Source organism: Oncorhynchus masou, chromosome 29, assembly GCF_036934945.1.
Source record: "Oncorhynchus masou masou isolate Uvic2021 chromosome 29, UVic_Omas_1.1, whole genome shotgun sequence".
Classification (NCBI taxonomy): domain Eukaryota; kingdom Metazoa; phylum Chordata; class Actinopteri; order Salmoniformes; family Salmonidae; genus Oncorhynchus; species Oncorhynchus masou.
The window spans coordinates 50960139-50972572 of NC_088240.1; the positions used below are offsets into that span (position 1 = coordinate 50960139).

The 12434-nt window shown below is 39.6% G+C and overlaps 1 protein-coding gene across 5 annotated transcripts in view; it reads right to left on the reverse strand.

Annotated features, from left to right (window-relative positions):
• Positions 1–3614, reverse strand: part of LOC135519955 (phosphatase and actin regulator 4B-like) — a 58220-nt gene extending 54606 nt beyond the window's left edge. For 3 of the 5 annotated variants that reach the window (XM_064945216.1, XM_064945209.1, XM_064945210.1), the window contains exons 1-2: positions 3482–3614; positions 3130–3232 (exon numbers count right to left, since the gene is read on the reverse strand). The gene's annotated coding sequence lies outside the window, so the exon portion shown is untranslated. Of the gene's footprint in view, positions 1–3129; positions 3233–3472 lie in introns of all 5 variants that reach the window. The other 2 variants (XM_064945211.1, XM_064945213.1) reach the window with 2 other exon arrangements.
• Positions 3615–12434: the final 8820 nt, after the last annotated feature.

The following is a 12434-nucleotide window of genomic DNA, read 5'->3' on the forward strand; positions in this document are numbered from 1 at the left end:
AGCCAAAAGCCACAATCCCATTCATATTGTCACGAACCGGATCAAAGCCCGTAACAAAAGGGAGACAACGTGGAGACAAGGAGTAAAAAAATATATTTATTAACTAAAGCAACTAAGGAAAATATAGAATGGTGTGTGTAATCAGTAATCAGCAGTGTAAGTGAGTGTTTTGCATGCATGAATGTGATAATGCAGGGTTTTGGAAGGTGCTAAAGCAAACAACCAAAAACTACCAAGAAACACAACAAAAACTATCAAAGTGTCTGCATGGAGAGTCTCTCCCATGAATGGGGAAGTGGTGTATTTATCCTGGGAAACACTGGGCCCAGGTGTTTCCCATGTAGCTGACGACCCTCCCAACTCCGCCCACCAGCATCCTAATAAGGAAACAACAAAGAGAATACGGCAGACAGAGTGGGAGGGTCGTCACAAGGCAAGTCAGTTAAGAACAAATTCTTATTTTCAATGACGGCCTAGGAACAGTGGGTTAACTGCCGGCTACTAGTCCAACGCTCTAACCACTAAGCTACCCTGCCGCCCCTTCTGTTTGTTTACAGACTTCCACCCATTTATTTAAAGTGTTTTTAATGAAAGGGTTGTTAATGAGACCTAGCAAAGCTTTAGGTGGGCTAATATGAGGTATAGATGCCAATGGAGCAGAGGTCTGACACTTTCCTCTGTCTCCAAGAGGGTGAACTTGTTGTTGTATCTTGCCATACCCACACAGCCTTTAACTGAGATGCCCTGTAATACAACTGGAAGTCAGTTAGAGTAAGTCCTCCTTCTGAGTTTGGTTTGCATAAAGTTGTGAGTTTCACTCTGGGGGGGGGCGCCCAATAAGAGAAATTGTAAATCCCGCCATCTATCCAATTCTTCCCCAAACTTTTTGAGAAGTGGAGTATAGTTCAGTTGATATGTCTTAATAGTTTCAGAAGGAATTTGCAATCCAAGATATGTCATTTTCTGTGGTTTCCAAGAAAACGGCTGGTCTAAGATTGGGATCTGCATAGCTGCCCTGTTAAAAGGCATTAGTATACTCTTTGATAGGTTTATATTATATCCTGAAAAGGTACCATATTCTTTCAGGATGTCAACTAATGCTTGGAGTGAAATTTCTGGTTCAGTGAGGTAATGCAAAATTTCATCGGCATATAGCAAGACCAGATGTTCACACCCACCTATACGAACACCATGGATGGATGGATGAGATCTACAAGCTTCTGCCAGTGGCTCTATAGCCAAAGAAAAAAGGAGAGGACTAGCGGGACAACCCTGTCTTGTGCCACGTGAGAGAGAGAACTGTGAGGAAATGTTTCCATTCGTCAGGATCTTAGCTACCGGACATTTGTACAGTAATCTAATCAGACACTGCTATGCTTTATCTTGGCCAGGTCGCAGTTGCAAATGAGAATTTGTTCTCAACTAGCCTACCTGGTTAAATAAAGGTGAAATAAAATAAATAAAGACCAACATACTTCATTCACCCTCTGTAAAACTTCAAACAGGTAGTTCCATTCTAAGCGGTCAAAAGCTTTTTCCGCATCTAATGAAGCCGCCACTACAGATTCTTGGTCATTCTCTACATAATGCAAAATATTAAATAATCTGATATTATCAGGAGATGAGCGGTTTCTTACAAAGCCTGTTTGGTCCATATCAACCAAGTCCGGAAGAACCTTATCCAGTATAAGAGCTATGAGTTTCACAAAAATCTTATATGAAGTGTTCAGAGATATTGGTCTATACGACCCACAAAGCAGAGGATCTTTCCCAGGTTTTAACAAAACTCTGATCAGTGCCTGTTCAAGTGTGTCTGGGAGATTTTCTGTCTCTATGGCAAAATTAAACATACTGCAAAGAGGCTCAATTAGTTTGGGTAAAAAGGATCGATGGATTCCCTATTAAATTCTGTCTAACCCTGGTGATTTTCCCCCAGCAGTGTTGAAAATGGATTCCCTAATTTCCTCTGATGTAATCTCTTTCTATCAGTTAAAAAGTTTTTACACTGAGATTGTTCAAAAACGTATGCATTGTGGCAGGGACATCCCCTTCAGACTTGTACAATGTTTCATAAAACTCCCTGAAGACTAGATTCATTTCCTCAGGACTGTGAACAACTGTGTTATTGGGTAGCTTAATAGAGCTAATAACTCTACTAGCATCCTCTTGTCGTATCTGCCAAGCAAGCAACTTTCCTGCTTTATCTCCATGTTCGTAGTAGTTTTGTTTTCCTAAGAGCATTTTCCACTTTATGGGTCATCGGGGTGTTATATTCCAATCGCTTTGAGTCTAATTTTTGTAGAGTTGAGTTGTCAAATGTTACACTGTGTTCATTTTCCAGATCACTAATTTCATTCTCCAACGAATTTACTTGAGCCTTATACATCTTACGAGCACCTGAACTAAAGGATATGATTTGTCCCCTCAGATATGGAAGGAGAGCTTCCCATAAAATTAGGGGGGAGGCAGAGTTGTTATTGGTGCTAAAAAAATATGTCTGAGTGTTCAGAAATGTTACAAATGTTGGATTATTTAGTAAGTATGTGCCAAAGTATGTGTCCATGCTCTACTGACTGGTACTGAAGCCAGCAGGGCAGAATAATCTGATATACATATTAGTAAGTACTTACACCCAGTAGTTAAACTTCCTTTGGCTGCAGGAATAAGCAGGAATAAGATATGCTCTTATTCTCCATGGACTTTACAGTGTCCCAAAACTTTTGGGAGTTAGAGCTACAGGATGCACATTTCTGTTTGAAAAAGCTAGCCTTTGCTTTCCTGATTGACTGCGCATTTTGCCATAGCCTATTCATATACTCAGTTTAGCCTATTGTGCATATCAACGGAAGCCGCAGCAACATTTCCAACTGTTGCTAATGGCTGAACAGTGGACAAATGATGGACCTTCAGGAAACCAACCGCATAGAAAGCTATAGCGGTTGTTTTCAAACTAATTAAGTAGCCAGTTCTGGTTAACCTACTTAGCAACTGGCTATTTCGTCAACTGTAGCCTATCATTCTTGCAACAACAAAAACGAATTGAATAGACAACGCAGTTGTAATCAACCCACAGGGATGAAAAATAGTCACCACATATCTAAAAAGCACAAACAGCAGCATGTAGCTCACCTCTTTGTAGGAGAAAGATACTTGCTAATTGCTACCCAGTGTAACATCACCGCTCCATCCCACTGATAACATCTGGAGAGCATCATCACGCGCATCCATTGTGCTTGAACGCCAACAGAGCAATCGATGGAGATCAAGCCAAGGTGGAAAATACACAATCACTGATTTAACCGGTAAAAACAAAATAAATACTAATAAAAAATGTCATTTGTGAAAAAGTTATTACAAATCTATATTTTCAATGGCAATGGAATTGTCTCAGTGATTGCCAAGTTAAAAACACGTTCATTGTGTTTTGCAGGGAATTATTCAATCTCTGTTTATACACCATGTTACTTCATACCTCACATACCTTCTCTCCTGACTCATGAATTGCCCTCCTCTTGTTTGGAAATCGGTTATAGTCGATTTAATATAGCTAGAATATAGCTAGGCTACTCAGCCATTTCCTCAACAAACAATTTTTCCCAGGCCCCCATCGAAACTTTTTTTTACCGGAATGACCGGAAACAACCTGGAGGGCATTTCGGTAGTAGTAGTTCTTGTGTAAAACCGCAGCCAAGAGCATCTCAATGACCTACTATGTGTGGTAGTCGCAAATCGAATCTGCCTTGGATTAAAAAGACTTCAATACCCAGCAAGCATTGTAAGGCAAATGGTCCAGGCGCTCTGTTTTAACTGTTTTCGTAATCTAAAATCATTGATGTTCCTAAATGAAATAACGCGTTACAGCTGACTGTTAAAATACAGTATTCTTTGTTTCAATGTGAGCGATGTTTAATTCAATATTTTCATATGTTTATCATCACTAAAGACCATAATAATATGCTGGTAACTGGTCTCATAAGCTTTCAGCGCAACTTGAGCACACATGGAGCATAGACAACTCTAAAGATAAATGTGTTTTAAGAGTTCTTGATGAGTCAAGATTGATTTTTTTTTTAGCAAAAGACAAAGCATAAGGTGTTGATGTACTACACATTTTTGGTTGTGTGTGTGTGTATGTGAACCTTTCCACCAATATGAACTAAATGTGGGGGGGGGACAACTGCAGAACCTGTCTGAACCCTTGTTCTAAGAGTGTGCAGGTGTAGGCATAAGTCTTACTTCATGTCAAACAATTGTATTCTTGTGTCATATTGTAACAAATATATAGAACGTGTCATATCAACTGTAATAGCCAAATTGTTGCCATGAATAGAACAAATATGTATTTAGTCAGTTTATCATACTGAAGAGAATTTTTAGATTGAAGATAAATTGAATTGAATCAAACCAAGTAGGCTACAGAATAGCTAAAGCCTGTAAACTCTCTGCAAGCTTCAGCTTCAATTTACATTGGACATACAGCCTCATCTAGTGGCTGAATGGTAATAAATCGTTTACTTTCCCCTGAACATTCTGCTTATTTTCTTATTGTTATAGTCATACTCTAGGAATGATCTTGTGCCAGTGGGATGTGATGTGAAGGAAAGGCAGGAAGGAAGGACTAACAGAGTATGAAACAAAGGGTTGGATCAGCTGGAAACTGCGGCAGAACATTTACAAATACACTACTGTTTTTATTGACCATAATAGATTTCAGGGGAATAACTTTTGGTAAAACAGAACTCATCAGTTTCCATAATCACAATTTAATGTATATACATTTTTTGCCTAAATGCCATATTTCGTATTGGAAGGTATATGTGAGGACACTGAATTGAAAACAGATCATAAGAGAACATGTTTTTCCTTTGGTTAAAAAAAACAATACATTTTTGCTGGACAAAGGAATGCAATGATGAATACTGAAAGCTAACATTTTAACCTTTACAACATGCACATCTGAACAAATTTTGTACTCCGTTGGTACTCTCTAATAGGTTCTCTACATCTAGAACTGAATGGAGGACATTTTTTTAAATACATATTCTTAGTATTTTGAAACCCGTTATGCACTTGACTAAATCATTGTAAATAATGTGTACAGAGCTGCCTGTCAACAACTTTTCCATGTAACTTCCTCAAGGAAGAAGCATTTTTAAGTCTATAAATCTGATTCCAGCTTGCTTGTTCTTAGATTGAGACATTATAAAGTAATCAGGCATTGGGCAGTATTACACCTCCTTAGATATGAGCATGTGCCCTTTCCTCTGATAACATTGCCATGCCTCTCTCTGCCTAACAACAAGCTTAAGTACAGTATAGTAGAGTTAGGCTTTCTACTGTATTTATTTTTTCTTCAGAACTCTGAGGTGTTGATGGAACACTGCAGCCGGATGTTTTGTCCAACATAACAAAACATGAGCTGGTTCCCAGGTGTTAGAAAAACAGAACATAGTGAAACCAGAGACATATGTGTTGTGGGTTGTTTCAGCTTTTCTTGTGCTGTAACAGGTTGCCTTTGCATGTTATGAGACATGATTTATTCCAGTAGTCCTCCTACATACTTTTAACAATAATAGTATGCAGCGGGTAGAATGGATTAGGCCACAATCTAGGCAGAAACGTCTATGTTCGGGGGTCCAGGCTAGCTGCAGAGGATTTGATCACTGGCTGCAGCTGGATAGCAGGACAAACAGGGCTGGCTCCAGGCATAAGCGGTCGCTTAGGGTCCCCAGACATTAGGGGTCCCAAGACCCCCCCCAAAAAAAATTTAAATATTTTTTTAATAACTTATTTGGAGTCAACTTATTGTTTATATTTAGAATAGTAGAATACACAAGGTGCAATTTCGAAATGTGGTTGTGCATCAGCAGATTTTCTCTTGTTATATCAGTCACTGACAGTCACTCAATTAGCCATGTCAGCTAACAATGTTTTGATAGGTAAGTTAGTCCAGCCATTTATCTACTGTAAACTGGTAGTAATCATGTCCGAATACCGGTGGCACGCAGAACGTGATTTCCAGGGGGCCTGTCATGCCAAAAAGCGTGTCCCCTCCCCCTGTAGGGCTGTTGCTAGAACTTGCAAAATTCTGACCGGCCTACGTAATTAATCAAAGCGTTCATTGCTATGCTGGTTGCGTGGCTCTATTTTACCCTGTAGCAGACGCGGCGGATGGAGGACGCGGGCAATTCTAGTTCTATTTCACCTCCTAAGCGCTCACTTGGTCCGCACTAATTTATTACCTCAGAATTACTCAAGGACTTCCATACATTTTTCTGTATATAAGAACATATTGTTAAATAGGAATAAATAATTCAAGCTCTTTTTAGGTTGATTTTAGATTGACATTGCTGGATACTTATTTACCTCAGCCTGCCTAGTCAGCTAGCTAGCCAGACAGTTTTATTTAGCTAACGTTAGCTAGCTAGCTAACTTTTATTGTAGCTTGTACTTTAATGGCACCCCTCGAGGAGATTTGATTTTATCTTTCCAACCAGGCGAAGTACCGTGAAGACACCACTGATCTCAACTAGAGGCGCGCCATTCTTAGGGTGGCAGAGAATATTACTGTCACGCTCGTTTTCTTCTTCTGAGGAGGAGTAGCAAGGATCGGACCAAAATGCATCGTGGTACGTCCTCACGACGATATTTATTCAACTCAGAACACTAAAACAACGAGAATTAAACGAAACAGTCCCGTCTGGTGACACAGACGAAGACAGAAAAAAAACACCCACGAAACAATAGAAAACAGGCTCCCTAAATATGGTTCTCAATCAGGGACAACGATTGACAGCTGCCTCTGATTGAGAGCCATACCAGGCCAAACACAGAAATAGCAAATCATAGAAAAACTAACATAGACAACCCACTCAACTCACGCCCTGACCATACTAAAACAAAGACATAACAAAAAGAACTAACAATTACAATTCAGGGTAACGTTAAGTAGTTAAGTAAGTAGTTACTGCACCGAATTTCTGGAACAAAATTCAAAATATATTTAATCTTGATGTTCTGGTGCCATTCTGGCAATTTAAAGTACTGATGATTGGGGACTTATTTGTGGAGGAATGTAACTTTTTTTCTGGGTGAGTTGTGATCTATTATTTGTACTTCCCATGACCGCATTTTTGTGTTTTAATGTGTATATGTTTGGGTATAATGTGTATATTTATATTGCGTATAAACTGGGCACATTTGTAAAAAAGACCTAGGTCTCAATATGTTTTCTAAAATAAAGGTTAAATAAAAAAATATAAATAAAATAAGAAGTTGATCATTTACAGTACCAATCAAAAGTATGGATACACCAACTCATTCCAGGTTTTTCTTTATTTTTACCATTATCTACATTGTAGAATAATAGTGAAGACATCGAAACTATGAATTAATACATATGGAATCATGTAGTAACCAAAAAAGTGTTAAACAATTCAACATCTAATTTATATTAGAGATTCTTCAAAATAGATGACAGCTTTGCACACTTGGCATTCTCTCAACCAGCTTCATGAGGTAGTCACCTGTAATGCATTTCAATTGACATATGTCCCTTGTTAAAAGTTAATTTGTGGAATGTCTTTCCTTCTTAATGCGTTTGAGCCAATCAGTTGTGTTGGGACAAGGTAGAGGTGATATATACAGAAGATAGCCCTATTTGGTAAAATACCAAGTCCAAGTTATGGCAAGAACATCTCAAATCAGCAAAGAGAAATGATAGTCCATCATTACTTTAATAAATAAAGGTCAGTCAATACGGGAAAATGTTAAGAACTTTGAAAGTTTCTTCAAGTGCAGTCGCAAAAACCATCAAGCTCTATGATTAAACTGACTCTCATGAGGACCGCCACAGGAAAGGAAGACCCAGAGTTCATTAGAGGTACCAGCCTCAGAAATTGCAGCCCAAATAAATGCTCGCAGAGTTCAAGTAACTGTAAGGACAGATGCTGGGAGATGAGAAGCAAGTACAGGGAGAGAATATTTAATGAATTAACAGACAGACAAGAAACAAAACACAAACAGCATCTAGACAAGGGACACATAACGACATTAATGCTAACTTGGGAAAGAAACTGAGGAAGTGACAGATATAGGGGAGATAATTAATAATGTGATGGAGTCCAGGTGAGTCTGATGAAGTGCTGATGATGACAAGTATGCGTAATGATAAGCAACATGGCGACCTCGAGTGCCAGAGAGGGGGAGTGGGACCACACGTGATAGTACCAAACACATTTCAACATCAACTATTCAGAGGTCACTGTGTGAATCAGGCCTTCATTGCTGCAAAGAAACCACTACTAAAGGACACCAATAAGAAGACACTTGCTTGGGCCAAGAAACATGAGCAATGGACATTAGACCGCTGGAAATCTGTTCTTGGTGTGATGAGTCCAAATTTGAGATTTTTGGTTCCAACTGCTGTGTCTTTGTGAGACGCACAGTAGGTGAACGGATGGTCTCCGCATGTGTGGTTCCCGCCGTGAAGCATGGAGAAGGAGGTGTGATGGTATGGGGGTGCTTTGCTGGTGACACTGTCTGTGATTTATTTAGAATTCAAGGCACACTTAACCAGCATGTCTACCACATCATTCTGCAGCAATACGCCATCCCATCTGGTTTGCGCTTAGTGGGACTATCATTTGTTTTTCAACAGGGCAATGACCCATCACACATCCAGGCTGTGTAAGGACTATTTTACCAAGAAGGAGAGTGATGGAGTGCTGCATCAGATGACCTGGCATCCACAATTACCCAACCTCATTCCAATGGAGATGGTTATGGATGAGTTGGACCGCAGAGTGAAAGATAAGCAGCCAACAAGTGCTCAGCATATGTGGGAACTCCTTCAAGACTGTTTAAAAACCATTCCCAGTGAAGCTGGTAGAGAGAATGTCAAGAGTTTTCAAATCTGTCATCAAGGCAAAGGGTCGCTGACTCTGAAGAACCTAAAATCTCAAATATATTTAGATTTGTTTAAAAAAAGTGGTTACTACATGATACCATGTGTTTTTTCATAGTTTTGATGTCTTCTCTATTATTCTACAATGTAGAATATAGTAAAAATACTGAAAAACCCTTGAATGAGTTGGTGTGTCCAAACTGTAGATGTGACTGGTACTGTACATGTTGCCGGCCGTCGAGCAGCAGAAAGGGGGCACAGATTGTGGGCGGTTTGCTATTGGAAACAGTCTTAGTCTGCAGAGGTGAGGAACCCTCCATGACACGATATCTGAAATCCATGGGGGTATTTTTCTCCCTGCTCTGCTGAGTATTTGTCTCTGCTCATACAGGCGTAATGAAGCCCTAGCGCACTAATTTGATGGACATTTGTTTTAAATATGAATACTTTTTAAAATTGTGATTCATCAAGGGTGATGCAGCAACCTTACCGCCTATGCCAGTGCAGGAGATGATGCAAGCATTTTCATGTGTCTTGTTTGTCTCATGTTGTCAATGTCTGTGAATTTGTCTGTCCATGGGGTCCGTCGTCTGTAATCTGTTTTGTCTGTTGTTTTCTCCAACCTTGTTGACACTGCTTGGCCGGCTCCTCACCTCAAGGCGTTAGGTAATTTTCCGACATTACATCTTTTGTAAATTGCATGATATTGTAAATAACTTTAATCATGTTGTAATAATAATGTTTTAATTTGTTTAAAGATGTGTTTTCTTGCAGACATTGGCAGTGTGAAAGCTGGTAAGTTGGTTGGTAAGTATATCGCACAGGTAACTGTCTTGTATTGTAAGTAACGTTTTCAAGCATGTAAATATTTGTATATTTTTTTCTGTGAGTTGAATGAGTGTGCTTTCTGGTAAATATTTGAAAGAATTGGCTGTAAATGTTTTCATTTGCATAGTAAATATATTTATTGCAAGTAAAAAAATATTGACTGAAATTGACTGTTCAGTTCCCTTCTCCCTAGCAATTAATATTTTGTGCCCAATTACAAATCAAACTTTAGGGCAGGGTTGGTTTGGAATTGGACATTGGTTTCTAGTTAGTGTTTGCATATCTGGAGGTTCTAGATTTGTGTAAGTAATATGGCAGAAGTGTCCCAGAGCCCATTTCCCAGCAGGGTGGAGTCATCACCATATTGCTACACCTATCCAAGCCCCATCAGGTCAAACACTGAAATGATACAGTAGTGGGTTAAGGGCCTCAATCAAACTGGATAAAAATGTTATTGTAATTTTATAATCCTTCTCTCGACCTGTACCTTAAAGGTCTTACTCACATTGGTTATGGAGAGCGAGATCACACAGTTGTCCGAAAAACAGCAATCAACTGGATGCCGCCTTCCTAGATGCTCTGCACTGATGACGTACCTACTGTAAATCAGCCAACAACGACACATTCACAGGGACAACACGTGCACTTGTGCAGCTATACAGAAGACTTTCTACGGGGTTATTGGGGTCGCTTTGCAAAGCAGCCACTCGGGGACAATAGGAGTGAGAGGTATGTATCAGGGGGAGTGGAAGGGGGGCAAACGTGACTGTGTTTGGGTTGTTGAGGAAACAGTCCTTCCTGTTTTGGAGACCACCACGCAAAGGCAAAGTTACAGAGTTTGTCTGGGGTTGGATAGGAGGTGGATAGCATGGAAATAAAGAGGTCCAGCCAACTGTACTTACTGTAGGCTGTCGCGGAAATTCAGTACTGAGAGAGATGGGGTGGCAGGGTAGCAGGGCGGCAGGCAGGGTAGCCTAGGGGTTAGAGCGTTGGACTAGTAACCGAAGTGTTGCAAGTTCAAATCCCCGAGCTGACAAGGTACAAATATGTCGTTCTTCCCCTGAACAAGGCAGTTAACCCACTGTTCCTAGGCTGTTATTGAAAATAAGAATTTGTTCTTAACTGACTTGCCTAGTTAAATTAAAGGTAAAATAAAAAGATTTGGCCACTTCTTCAAACAATCATCTTATTTAATATCTATTAATTATTGCAATAATGAGGCTGGTCGACCCACCACCCTTGAGTGTTGGCCCGAGTAGTGTATATATAGCTGATACTAACCATGCTCAGTCATGGTTGGTTCAACCCCCCCTCATGCAGATTGGGGCATCATAAGCCACTCTGGCTTCATCCTGTCATCTGCACATGGGTTGTTGTCTTAACCCCATCCTGGCTTAGTTTCCCAGATGCAAGGATGATTTTGAGACAATGAGGGACTGTGCTACTCCTAAACTATCTCTAGTAAAAAACTTTCCTGTCTATGTAATGCAGTATTCAACTAATTTGTCAGCTCAAGCCATCTCTGGTAACCATACGCCCAGATTAGCTGCAGGGAACTAGAGTGGAGCACATGAAAAGACAGACACTAGCAGGGACAGAAATGTCTTACTATAAGCTAAATATAAATTGTTAACCATTAATATCAAATAAATCAGGTAAATATGTAATTTTTCTCTCACAAGACTTCCTTATCCAAGCTTTGATAACATTATAGTGGAGGATCTAAAATGAATACCAATAGTTTGTCACTGTTTTCTGTCTCGTCATTGCAGTCATGAAATGTTCATCATTTTTCCATAATGAACCTTCATGTCACAATTTCTTTCAGAATCTTTTTCTTTTAGAGAAGTCTGACTATATTATTGTCATTTATTTTACAATCTCTTTATTTCCTAACCGATATGTTAGACCCCTTTGAAAAGGACAATCTAACGTGATCTTCTATCTGACATTACTGCTTTATTGGAATGCTGACAAATTCTTATATCATCAGTTACAGAACTATACAGACTTTCTAAGCCGGTGTGTGTGCCCTCCTTATACCTACTGTCTGCAGTGATGTGAACCATTTTGGCTTCAGTATCAAATGAGTTGTATCAAATGAATGAATATCTCCTCAAATCAAAATGTTGGAAATAATGTCAGCTCAGTTTGAGGTAAGCTAGTAATTTACTGATCTCAGAACACAATGTCTTAGAATAGTCTTCAATCACTGCATTATCTCTTCTTGTCAGTTTAGGCTAACTGAACACAGGCAGGATGAATGTGATGTTAGCTTCTTGCAGTTTGAAGTCTGGCTTATACAGTAGACCATTTGGAGACTTCCAGCACCATGGACAGAGTTTAGCCAGCCCAGTAAAGGCATAGCCAGATGCAAGATTCTGCTGCCAGCAGATTTAAAAGCCATGATTCAGGTTCTCATAGGAAATCACTTCACAAGGTCACAGTATTGTCATTGTTACTGATGAATAGAATATAGAAGTGGTTTAACAGAAACTATACCCAGTGAGTGGCATGATGTTTTTATATAAATATGGTTGGGTACTTTTGCTAACAGATCGTATTGGGGTATGACAAAGGTGCACCTTGGCAAGAGCCAAACGGGGAGAAAAACATTACCTCATTATCATTATCAACCCTCCACTACTTCATATCACTTCCTCTCATTGACCAACAACTAGCCTGCTACTTCCTGTCATTT